This window comes from Pleurodeles waltl, chromosome 6 (assembly GCF_031143425.1).
Source record: "Pleurodeles waltl isolate 20211129_DDA chromosome 6, aPleWal1.hap1.20221129, whole genome shotgun sequence".
Taxonomy (NCBI): Eukaryota; Metazoa; Chordata; class Amphibia; order Caudata; family Salamandridae; genus Pleurodeles; species Pleurodeles waltl.
The window spans coordinates 193220364-193233204 of NC_090445.1; the positions used below are offsets into that span (position 1 = coordinate 193220364).

Here is a 12841-nt window from a genome sequence, read left to right on the forward strand (position 1 = left end):
TCAACAATAGTAGGGGAAACATGAAAATGAATAATTACTGACAAAGCCAATAGGTCTGACATTAGTCGCCACTCTTTTGGTTTGTCAATGCAGGTCTTGTTTTTCACATTGTTTTTGTAAAGTTGTATTGTTGTGGGAGTTTCTGGGTCCTCACCATTATAACAAGCATTGGTTAGAAGCAATACCATGTTTTGGTATCAAAAAGCACACACTGCCAAAGTAGTCTCTGGCACTGAACAAAACAACTTTGCCTACCGAAATGCTCCTTGTGGAAGAGCAGAATCCAGTCACTCACAGTGTTATATTTTTATATATATATATATATATATACACATACACACACACACACACACACACACACACACACACACACACACACACACACACACACACACACACACACACACACACACGATTCAGGAACCACAAATCAGCAATAATTAACAAGAAACTTGACCAGCCTGTAGTCAATCATTTTAACCTTGTGGACCATTTACTATCAGATTTGAAGATTTTCCCTGTGGAACATGTTCTAAAGGAAGAACTACTGGGCATCAGAGAAAACTTCTGGATGTACCGTTTAAAATCACTGCATCCAGATGGACTGAACATCATTGACAATACCACTTGATTTCTGCATATCTGAAGAGTTCTCAGGACTGCATTGATTCCACATTCCAATTGGAATCTTCACTCATGATGCTTTTTAAAAATCCAGCAGTTTCAGCTGTGTAGCCACTGAGCAAATCATCTCATACTACCTGAGGAAGGCAGAAGCTGAAACGTTGTAGTAGAAATATATTTTTGTTCTTTGGTGAGATCATCTGTTTGAGTCACTTTCTTGGATATTACATTTTCTTGTGACTCATTGCATCCTTTGGGATCCAGATTTTGGCCCTGGCTGGCTGTTGTTTTCTTGTGATCCTTCATCTTCTAGTATATATATATATACATACATACATACATACACACACACTTATATAAATAGGAGGGGAGACAGTATTTTAGTAAAAACAAAAGGTCTTGGTTAACAAGACGTAATTAGGGGCCCAATTCTTAAAGAAAATTCACAAAGCACACACATGGCATATGCCCTTGCACTAGTGCAGACTTAAAGCATTCATGAATTTACAATCACTTACAGATCTAGGCCAGGAAATAGTACTGCTAGAGAATATTTGTGAACTGCATTTTAGCAAGAGCAAATATGTATGTGTAGATTTTGCTCAAGAGAAAACTATTGAGCGTTTACAAGTTCACTTTACCTCCAAACACTTTTTTCCCCAAATGTGGAAGAAGTTTTATTTCTGCCCTTGCCATGGGCAAGTTTCCAACCTTTCTCGATATAGGAAAAGATTAGAAAAGAGTCAAAACCCCTAAAACCTGCAAGTCAGTAGGGTTGCACAGTCTCCAAAGTGCATTCCAACCCTGGGACTATTGCTTACCACTACCTACAATCCCAGTATGTAGGTATGTATAAAGGTGACAAAATGCAGGTATTACTAGAATTCCATCGCTACTATTAATATGAGAAGGCATAATCAGAGGCTATTATTAGAGCTCATATAATGAGACTGCCGCCATAATTTATCCCTGCACTACATGCCACTAAAGGAACAAGTAGGTTTTATTTTTTACGCAGCAAGTACTTTATTAAATTCCCCACCCCTCGAAAATAATGGGCCAGGCTTACAAACAGTTTTACAAAATCATTGTGATTTTTAAGGAAAATCTGAAATATCACTTTTCTTAGCTATCATTTTACAAAACATGTTTGCTGCATACCAAAGGTTAAAACAATATTAATGGACAATTGGTGTAAAGCCAACATGGGCTACATGTAAAAACCACTGGCAAACCCCGATGGGTCCTGATTTTATAAAGAGTGAGGAGCTAGTAATTTTGCCATTGCCTATTTGTTAAGCGTTTAGGCTTATTAGGGGAAAAAAGGTATCTCCTTAAAAAATAGTATTGTTTACTTTTCTAATACTTTTCAACCAGAAAAGCCGGACGAGAATTTAAATGGCCTTTTCCACATTAAACAAAAGCACATGCAACTAGTTGTAGGTACTTAAAAGTGCTGTCTGAGACCTTGAATACAGAGTGTCAAAATGTAAAGTAAAAAGCTTGCCAAGGGTGTCTGCACAGGAACATATATATGCTCAAGTCACATTGTGCTCTGTGCCAGCCATGGGAATAAGTACACAATTTCGGCCTTAAAAGCTGCCTGAGTGAGTGAAGTATCTCTTTTGGCATAATGTGTGGTTTTTTGTGTCAGGGTTGATAGCTTTAATAGCCCTGATAAAGCACCCATTCAAGTTGCTATTGGGGGAGAGGGTCAAAATATGCTCCTCACTCAAAACAAGGCAAAAATATTAAAGTTGCTAGCTGGGGAAGGGTGGCTGCAAAGCAGAGAGAGCAGGAGTGGGCATGAGACAGGGACGCAGCACCCAGAGCAGTATAAGAAAATAGTTCCCAGAAATGAACTGTGAAGGATACAATTTATCCAATCATAATGTGAAAAGGAACAAACGCTCCAGGGGAACGACAAACATGAGAAGGAAGGAGATACGCTTAATGAGCGAATGAGATTGTCACGAAATATCAACTAAAGACGAGCAACAGGATGACCCACACTTCACTTCAAGTATTGGTACTGTAGGCAATGAGTCTTTGAAAACAGAGCGTTAAAAGGGGGAAAAAAATAAGGCCCCCTTTCTTTAAGAAAATAAATAAATAAAGTCATGAAAGATCACCTACAGGTCAATGATCTTGTACATGTGCACGTTTAAAACTTACGAGAATTCATAGAAGTAGATCTGGAAATCTGGAAAAGTTGCAGGGTTTCAGCCGCTCCTCAAGTAAACTTTTGTGAATTGCATTTTCACACAAGAACGCATGTCCACTGAGGTTCTGTTTACGTAGATTAAGAGCCTACAGCTGGGCTCTGAGGTTGAGAGGGGGCATGGATAGTGTTCTGAACTCAGACTCCATTTTTTCCACATTCAGCATGTCTTTTGCAGAACTTATGAAGGTGTTGTTCACTCTTCAATATCTACACCTTAAAAGGTTAACAGTAGCTATGTAAGGTAAACATGAAATCGGAGTTGATGTATTTTCATCTTGCTGGTTTAGACTGGCTGCATCTTTGAGTTTAAAAATCCCCACCTGATTTTGCTATGAAAGTTAAAAGGTAACTGGACAATAGCCTAAATAAACTTCCCGGAACTGACCACGAAGTTGGGGGCCTTCACACCAAGGTATCACGAGGTCCTGCCAGACTGAAGGAAAATCCACTGTTATGCCAAGATTTGATCCAGTAATGAGGAGCTGAGCCAGCCGACTGTCATTCCTTCTGAAAGAACACTCTCTTTGACTAAAGTCTGATAAATACAGCTGATTGGCTGTCAACAGGTAAGCAGTGCACACGGCCAAAAAATAAAACGTAGGGATGAGTTAGCTATTTCATACTCTCATAGTGTAGCACATAGAAGTAGTGTTAGGGTGGTAGGCTGTTTGAAAAATTCTAAAACCTGTTAGAACTGTTCATTGAATTCTTGCCGCTAGCAACATGAAGAAGTGCTTTTTTAAATTATGTTCTGTGTGGTTATTATTTATGTACTAAGCAAAAGAAAGAAACTGTTGGAATATATCATTTAAAACGTATAGTGTTGTCTCTAGTGCTATGCTTGAGTGTGCTATTCTAAGAAAAAATTGGGTTTGAATTTTCTTTGTCCCTGAACCCTTGAAAGGGCAGTGAGTAACCCAAAAAACAAAATCACCATGCTTGCAGGAATGCTCAGTGGGTTGTGTGAGGCTACAGTTAAAATGGGGTCCTTACTGAGTGGTAATGCACTGAACTTAATCCTTGCATCCGTAGGTGTGGAACCCACCACTGCAAACCTGGGTCCTAGAACCCAGCATTCACATCAACAGTCCCCCCCCCCCCCCCCTCTTTTACAGAGAGTGGCTACTGTCCCTTCGACCATAGCTATGCTAGACAGAGTGGTGACAACATTAATCTACAGTCAGCAGTAGCTGTGACCCTGTATCCCTTATGAAGGTTTACCCACCAATTCCTTCATTTTAAATCCTTACCTGGGTTTGTTTTGCCTCTATTTGAGATTTATGTTTGGGAGCTAATGGGTTTTATTCAGAGGGGATGTGAACCATTGTGTTGAACACCAGGCTGTATGAGTTCTGTTAGACAGTTTAGCTCTCCAGCCTCCATTCTATTCCTTAGAGAAGCTTGGTGGGCTACGATAGGCACTACCTCTTATGTCCCTGTTTGCTTTGCACTGTCACTGTACATGTCTTGTTATTAGGAACTCTAGACTGACCAGGGGCTCTGTGGTACATGCCCCTACTCATTCCTCTGTGGATAAGGGCAGACTAACCCTGGTCAGCCACTACTGTCCTACAGCTAGCCCAGTCGCTACTGGCCTAGTGGGACTCCCTTAAAAGTACCAAGACCCCGAGCACCCCTAAAAAAAGAAATCCGGCACCAGCAGACATGTGTCCTCCTCGAGGAAAGGTGGGTACTTATGTTGATTTGGGCAGTGGGACAGTGGACGGACCAGGAATTTTGACTACATATCAGCTACTGAAGCGTCAATACAACAACATTATTGGCACCAATGCTTTAGCTTTGAAGAGTAACCCTGTTCAAAACGGTCTGTATAATGCAATGTTATTTTTATAGTGCAAAGCATTTGGGCGCCTAACACTGTATGGGGTCAGAACTCTGATCCAGAGGGTCATATAGACATGGTTTTCATGGTCTTATTGTAGTTTTATGTGTGGTATATTTTTCTTATGTGTATTTATGAAGTACCTTAAGTAAAGCACTGACTGCACAGTGATCTCACCTGGTATTATGGTGTAACTGTATTCTAAATGTCTAACTCTTCTGTTCTCCTTTACTGTGTCTTGTACTCTCTATCTCACTAATTTGAGAGGATCAAGTTTTGACTAGTAAGGAGTACGTGGTTATCCAGTATGAGGTCCAGTAATACTGTGTCCTTAAAACACTAGCAGTGAACAACTACAACTGATGCAACTGGCGTCCCAACACCTCTCCCCAGTTCCCACAGGTGTCCCAGAAAACTGGCCATCACATTGGTGGGCAAGTGGTTATGGATCCCTGGACGACAGACTCTGCAGACACTGACACCCGATGATAACTTCAAAAGATATCCATAAGCTATATATAAAATGGCCGATGAAAAGGAGAGCGATCATAATTGAAGGACCTAACTATAGATTAATTAAAGCAAATGTCTGTTGAAAGGGGGTGGAAGGTCCCAAGGTGTAGGGACAGGGAAGATTTTCTTAGGTGATTAGCTACATTAGAAAAGCATTTGAGGGCGGGGCCAATGCAGCACCAGTGAGGAGTTAAAAAACAGAGATCCCTGTTGCCACAGGCCTTCAAACTACTTCAGTGTAGGCTTTCCTCTAGCATTTCCACTATGCCTGCTTATAGGCCTACTTTTTCCACTATCTCTAGAGTTAACTTTCCTCTGCCTCTGGATTCCCCTCCTTTGTATTCAGCAGAGGAGAAGACAAGGACATTTCAGACTATGAAGATAAGGATGCTCAGGAAGGCAAATGAGGAGCAGCAACGAGATAGATAAGATTTGGGCTTGGATGGAGAAGAAGAGGTAGAGGCCAGCAAAGGAGAGGCAGGAGAAAATGAGATAGGGAACTGGAGAAGTAGTGCATAGCCCTAGAGATAGATAAGCTCGGGTTATCCACAGAGAAAGTGCTTGGCTCTGGGGAAAGTGAGTGCTCATCCAAACCACAGGAAATCACCACCAAGGCACCAAAGGAATGGATACACTGTATGTCCCAGGCACGGATATTCCCAGCTGAACGTGTTCTTGTTAGCTTGCATGTAAAGCGCACAATCTAAATGATCAGTGGAAGGCAGCAACTTGGAGTCATCTCCCTATGGAATGGACTAGGGCCATTGAAAGAATGCCTGAGGTTGACAATCTGACACTTGAGAGCATGAAGAATGCTATGATTAGATGGTTTGGGTTGAAGTTGGCCCTGTACTTATGAAGGTTCCCCCAGAACAAAAAGGCAGATGGAAATCAGTTTGAGAATTGGATCCTTGACACAGTGCATAACTAAAATACTTGAGAAGGAAGAAAGTAAATGATTAGCAGTCTGAAAATCAAGAAGTGATTGCAGAGCATCTCAAGGAAAAGTGCTCTAACCTGTTCAGTACTTTTCTGACCTTACTGAGAAAGGTTCAGAAAGACTTGCAGTGTTGGCAGATAACTGCTTTACCAATAGAGTGAAAAAGGGAACAGAGCACCACAGTTCCAAGCCCAAGGGAGAGAACAACTACCAGCATCCTGAGCCAGAATAGTTCCTAAGGCTTTCAGCCAGGACTGATGTCTAAAAGTAACGGAGTACCTAGTCAGCAACAGAAAGGGAATGGACAGGAAAAGGTTTAATTCACTCCCAAAATAGCAAAATGCTCTAGGTGTCACCAGGATGGACACAACAGAGGACTGCCCATTGAAGGATGGTGGGCCCACAGCGCCCAAGCTAGAGTGTGCGCTTTCAATGGGGACAACCATAAACAAAGGCTCAACTGAGTTTAACTTAATCACCAGGGATATCTGGGAACTAGACCCAGAGGCCCTTAAGCATATTCATTCAAACTCGAAAGGGCTACATAAGAGTGGAAGGTATCAATGAAAGGAAGACTCCTGCATTGAGATGTTGTTACCACAGGACTATGGTTTAACAGAATTATCTCAAACCTGATATCATCCCTTGCTCCAAAAGGTGATAATCTTGAGTCTTGTAGTCCGTGATGATGACCTAGAGTACCCATTTGCCAGAGTGGAATATAAGTGAATGGTAAGAAGGCTATGGTGAAAGTTGAGGTGTGAGGGAAGCAGGGCATTGGGTGCTTTCCGGGTAATAATCTTGTTGAATCCTGACCAGTAACTGGGCCTGAGGCCTATATGATCTGGATTTCATCAGATGTGTTCACCAGGCCACAGACCATAAACCAACTTACCAGTGAAGTGGGGACACCGCTAGAGGACGAGAGACCAGCAAGAAGTAGGCCAGAACAAGGGCAGATCCTGAGAAGACACCTATCCTGGTGTCTGTACCTCCCGCTCCAGTTAGAGAGGAGGGCGAGTGTCCAGAAGTGGACATGGTGTTGGAGTTTGAGCCCCTGCTAGAGCTGCAGGAGCCAGATGCGGCATGCGGACAATCCCAGGAGGAACTTTTTAAAGAACAGATGAAGTGTCCTATATTTGTGGGCCGTTGAAAAGACTGCTCAGGAACATATATCCACCGGAATAGTCAGAAAGCAAAAAGGTATTTCGAGAAGATGGATTCCTGCAGAGTAAGCAACTCTAGTAGCCAAACCAAGGCACTTCTGGTTCCCCTATCTATGGCAGGTTTACCATTTGAGTGGGTTAGTATTGATATAGTTAGTCCATTTAACTCTCTTTCATCCTCAGGCAACAAGTCGTTCGTGTTGTGGTGGATCATGCCTCCAGGTACACTGAGGTGGTGGCCTTGAGGAGGCAAATAGGGATGAGTTTCCCCCAGACCGTGGTTTTAGGCAGAGGAACAAACTAAGACCCTCAATTACAACCTTGGAGGTCGGTGATAAAGCGGCGGTAATACCGCCAACAAGCCTGGCGGTAAAAAAAAAAATGGAATCAGGACCACGGCGGAAACCGCCCACACAGACAGCCACTTTAAGACACCGACCGCCACGGCGGTAGCAACAAGCACTGAGGCAGTAACCGCCAACAGCCAGGCAGAACACAATGTAATGCCCACAGTATTACAAGAGGCCTACCTGCCACCTTTTCCGGGGCGGTACCAACGACATCAAAAGCACAGCAGAAACAGTACACATAAGGCAAAGGACTCACCTCTGGAGATTCAGAGAAGACCCACGCTGCCATGGAGCCCGAACTGCAGGTGTTCCCCATTCTGGTGTACCTCCTCCTCCTACACCAGGAATACCACCGCCGGCGATGACGACTACCACAGTATTGCCACCTAGCACACAGGGGGGAAGGGGGAGTGGCACACACACACACACACACACACACACACACACACACACACACACACACACACACACACACACACACACACACACACACACACACACACACACACACACACACACACACACACACACACACACACACACACACACACACACACACACACACACACACACACACACACACACACACACCCCACTCCCAACAGCATACACACAGATGCAACATTACACATCCACCCCATGCCCCTCAGGAATAAAGCAAGGACAAAAGGAATTGATTGGAGCGAGTATAATAAGATAAAATACTAGAAATACGTCCCCAAATATCAAATCACACCTCAGCCGGAAGATGGTACACCACTTGTACTTGAGGGGGCAACATACCCTGTGCGATGTCCTGGGGAGTGCAAAGCCACAACCTCTCTAGTGGGTGGTTTGCCCACTGCTTGGTCCTGGGGAGTGCAAGGCCACAATCTCTCAAGTGGATGGCTTCCCCACTGGTTCTGGAGGGGGCTTTGTGCCCAGTGTGCTTCATCCTGGCAAGAAGGGGGCGAGTGGATGGCTTCTTCCACTGGTTCTGGAGTGGGCTTTGTGCCCTGTGATGCAGCACTTGGGGAGTGCAAGGTCACAGTCACTCACCTGAGTGTCAGACCCACACGACGGCTGCTCAGTGGTGGCAGTGCAGGCAGTGGTGGTGGGGGAGGGAAGCTCCAGCCCTTCCCCTGCAGCCTCGGATGGCTAACCACTGGGGCTGCTGCTGCTGGTAGTGGTGCTGGTGGCGGCGCAGGCAGTGGTGGTGGGTAGGCTCCAGCCCTTCCCCTGCAGCCTCGGACGGCTGAAGCACCATGGCTGGTGTTGGGGGCTCAGATTCAGTCAAAGCACCAGGCCTCCTGTCCTTCCTGCCTGCGGGGCAGGGCCTTTGCCCTTGCCATCTGGTGGTGCCTCCTTGCCAGCTGGTGGTGCTTCCTTGCCAGCTGGTGGTGCTTCCTTGCCCGTCCCCTTGTAAGCTGGTGGGGTCTCCTTTCACTTCCCCTTGTAAGCTGGTGGCGCATCCTTGCCCTTCCCCTGGCAGCTGGCAGTACATCCTTGCCCTTCCCCTTGGCAGCTAGTGCAGGCACACTGCCAGTGCTGATGGGTGTTTCCTTGGAGCCTCTCACACCTGCAGTAGCTGCCAAAACTACTGTGGCAGTGGCTGGGTGGCTGAGGTGCTAGCCTGGGTCCTGCCCACCATAGCCCAACGTGAAGGACAGGGGGGTGGGCTAAGGAAGAGGTCAATGGCGGAGAGGAAAAGCTTCTTAGGACACTGGGGCGGGAAGAGTGTGAAGGTTTGGGAGTGGAGGAAGAGGGAGGAGTCAGTCTGCAGTGTTTGGGTGCGGGTGCAGGTGCATGGGCTGGATGCTGTTGTGAGGTGGATGGCTGTTGTGTGTTTGAGTGCTTGTGTTTGTGTACCTTGAAGAGGTGGGGGGAAAGACAGACAGTGGGAGAGGACACAGGGGACGTGTGCATGGATGTGGGGGTGGTGACTGCAAGTGAGGAGCGAGTAGGGATAGGTGTGATGGTCATGGAGGCAGTGGGTGTGGATGTAGTGCATGCAGGTGGGAGGTTGACCGCTAGGTGGAGGGCGACACAGTGGAGGCAGTGGATGTTGGTGTGTCTGTATCTGGATGGTGTTTGTGTGAGTGCCTGTGGAATGATGTGTGGTGCTTGTGTTTGCCTGAGCCACTCGTGTGTTGTCTTGGGTGCATGCTGGTCTGAGGGGCACCCCTTCCTCTTTGGAAGGCCATCCCCACCTGTCGTCTTCCTTGCCTAGAGACTGAGGTCCTCCCACCGTTTGCGACAGTGGGTACTCCGCCTGCCGTAGACCCCCAGGGTCGACATATCCTTGGCAATGGCACGCCATATACCCTTTTTCTGATGGGCGCTGACCTGCAGAGGAAATACACCTAGAAAAAGGGCATCAGTCATACCGTCAGGCCTGTTACACTAATGGCCCACCATATCTTTCCCATCCCCTTACGTACATACATTGCCCACCATACATGCAGCACACTGTCCAGGACCCTTCCACTAAACCCCCCCCCCCCCCACCTTACACGAGGCCCTCACACATAGCACTCCATTCATTCATGCCCCATGCATCGTGCTCACAGTGTACTAACCTGTTGGTCTGGAGGCCTATACAGCATTTGGTACTGGGGTAGGACCCCATCCACCAGTCTCTCCAACTCCGCAGCTGTGAAGGCAGTGGCCCTTTCCCCAGTGACACGAGCCATGGCCCGATTCAGACACAGGTCATAGCAGCACATGCAGTGTAGGACCCCTCCTGTTGAAGGTCAGGTAGCAAGTGAGAGAACAGATAGAAAATGGTGGTCACATCTGCGGTGGTACGCCAGCGGTGACGGTACGCACCTCACCATTGGCTACTGTAACCCACAGGGACCAAAGACAACCAATGAGGAGTTGTTCGGCAGTACTGGACCGCCTCATGCAACGGCGCACAACGTCAGCGGCATTACCTCATTTCCACCTGTCTATCCACACAGGTGCGATGGCCTCTCTTCCCTCCCCCCGCAATGGCATCTGCCTGTCCTAACTGCATCACAGTACACAAGCACCATTTGGACATATCCAACAATATACTGTTACAATCACAACATGCAATGAGGTGTGGAGTTTAGAAATATGAGATACTGATTAGCTGCTCACCATTTTGCCACATAGACTGCAACTGCTGTGGATGAATAGGAGATTGAGACACCCCCCCCCGTGTACCGACCCCTGGTGGACTTGGCAACAATGGAGGACAGGCACATTATCCTTCCCTACAGACTTGACAGGGCCACAATCCAAGAACTGTGTGCCCAATTGGAGCCTGACCTAATATCTGCTATACGTCACCCCACTGGGATCCCCCCTCTTGTGCAAGTCCTATCTGTGCTCCATTTCTTGGCAAGTGGCTCCTTCAAAGTGGCAGTGGGCTTGGCAGCTGGAATGTCTCAGCCAATGTACTCAATAGTGCTGACCAGAGTGTTGTTTGTCCTGATGAAACACATGTGCAGCTACATTATTTTCCCCCAGGTGAAGGATTTGGGCACAGTGAAAGCTGACTTCTATGCAATCTGACATATCCCCAACATCATTGGGGCAATTGATGGTACACATATTGCATTTGTCCCCTCCTGGAAAAATGAAGAGGTGTCCAGAAATCGAAAGAGCTTTCACTCTATGAATGTGCAGATAGTGTGCCTGGCGGTGCAGTACATTTCCCAGGTCAATGAAAAGTATCCTGTGTCTGTACATGATGCCATTATCCTGAGGAATAGCAGCATCCCATGTGATGGCTCAACTCCAGAGGCACAGGGTGTGACTAATAAGTGAGCCCATGGTCCCCACCCAGTATATGTTGGGGTATGGGGTTGGCCCTAACGGTTAGTGTCTGGCTAACAGGTATCCCTCAGTATTTGTAGGTGACTCTGGGTACCCCAACCTCTCATGGCTACTGACCCCAGTGAGGAATCCCAGGACAAGGGCAGAGGAACGTTACAATGAGGCACATGGGCGAACGAGAAGAATTATACAGCGAACCTTGGGCCTCCTGAAGGCCAGGTTACGGTGCCTCCATCTAACAGGTGGTTCCCTGTGCTACTCACCCAAGAAAGTGTGCCAGATCATCGTGGCATGTAGCATGTTGCACAACCTTGACTTATGTCGCCAGGTGCCTTTTCTGCAGGAGGATGAGGCTGGAGATGGGCGTGTGGCAGCGGTGGAGCCTGTGGACAATGACGAAGATGAGGCAGAGGATGAGGATGAGGACATTAGAACAGCAATCATACAACAGTACTTCCAGGGACACACAGGTAAGACACTAACTTCACCTTCCATTGCAGTTTTGAATTGTAAATTTTCACTGGTAGGCTGATATTCCCACTACTACGGCCACTTACTGTACCCTTTGACATGTCTATTTACAGGTATCTGTGCCCCACTCTGGCTCCTGGTGTATTGACTGCAGCCAACTACAGGTCATACCTATGTATACATTAATTTACAGTTGAATTGCAATGTCTACAGATTGTTAAACAAATACATAGTTCAATCACTTGACAGACTAAATACTTTTTTTTTTTTTACAAGGATGTTTATTTATGTGCTAATAAGTGGAGGGGGTATTGCTATAGGCCTGGGTGATGATGGAAGAAAGTCCAGGTTAGAGTTTCAGTCTATTTGTATCACAGGTGCATTGTCCAAGGGGGCATAGGAAGTACAGCAATGGCAGGTGAAGGTGGACAGGGTGACAGAGTGGGACACAAGGGTGACAATCAGGAGAGTCGTATTTCCTGGCGGGGTCTTAGCAATATTCTCTGGCTTCTGACTGGATCGCAGGGACCGTTTGCTGGGTAGTTCTCCTTCTGCAGGGGGTAGAGTGCTGGTGGCCTGTTGTTCCTATGGCAGGGCCTCCAGTCACCTACCGTCAGCAGAGGTGGAGGGTTGTTCATCGTTTTGGCTAGTGTCAGGGGCCCGTTAGTGTGCCACTGCCTCCCTCATGGTGTTGGCCATGTCTGCCAGAACACCTGCAATTGTGACCAGGGTGGTGTGGATGTCCCTCAGGTCCTCCCCGATCCCCCAGGTACTGTCCCTCCTGCGGCCGCTGGGTCTCCTGCAACTTGTCCAGTATCTGGCCCATCGTCTCCTGGGAATGGTGGTATGCTCCCAGGATGTTGGCGAGTGCCTCAGAGATATGATTCCCTGGGCCTGTCCTCCCCCTGTCGCACAACAGTCCTC

The 12841-nt window shown here is 46.8% G+C and overlaps 1 protein-coding gene across 5 annotated transcripts in view; it reads right to left on the bottom strand.

The window, feature by feature from the left end:
- ZNF652 (zinc finger protein 652) overlaps positions 1-12841 on the bottom strand; it is a 292555-nt gene that overhangs the window by 260929 nt on the left and 18785 nt on the right. The gene's annotated exons all lie outside the window — the stretch shown is intronic.